Here is a 433-nt window from a genome sequence, read left to right as displayed (position 1 = left end):
CCGCCCGGAGCTGACGCCGCCCGCGGACATGCGCGGTGCCCGACGTGTCCTGTTGGTTTTAATTGAGACTCCTGTCCATTTGCTTCGTGTGAGCAAGTCCCTGAGGACCCTCTGGTGACCGGGTTTGACTGACTCCAGGCCAGGACGTGCATCTATTTTAAGATGCTTTGGCGCCGACAGCGCCGGCCGGTCCCACCCTTAGCCATGCCTTAGCCGGGACGCGAGCTGCCGCTCCAGAGGTGAATGAAGAGAGAGGAAGCTAAGAAGTGTCTAAGCAGCGGGAAAGGTGAAAAAAATCTATTTTTGTACAAATGTAATTTTATCGTCATGTAAACTTGCTGATACGCGGGAGGGGCTTGCTCTGTTTCTGCCCGGATCGCGAGGCGGCCCTTCAGGGAGCGCTGGCGGGAGCCGAGCAGAGGCGGGCGGTGAT

This window comes from Myotis brandtii, unplaced genomic scaffold (assembly GCF_000412655.1).
Source record: "Myotis brandtii unplaced genomic scaffold, ASM41265v1 scaffold357, whole genome shotgun sequence".
Lineage (NCBI taxonomy): Eukaryota > Metazoa > Chordata > Mammalia > Chiroptera > Vespertilionidae > Myotis > Myotis brandtii.
Note: the sequence above shows the minus strand (reverse complement) of the source record.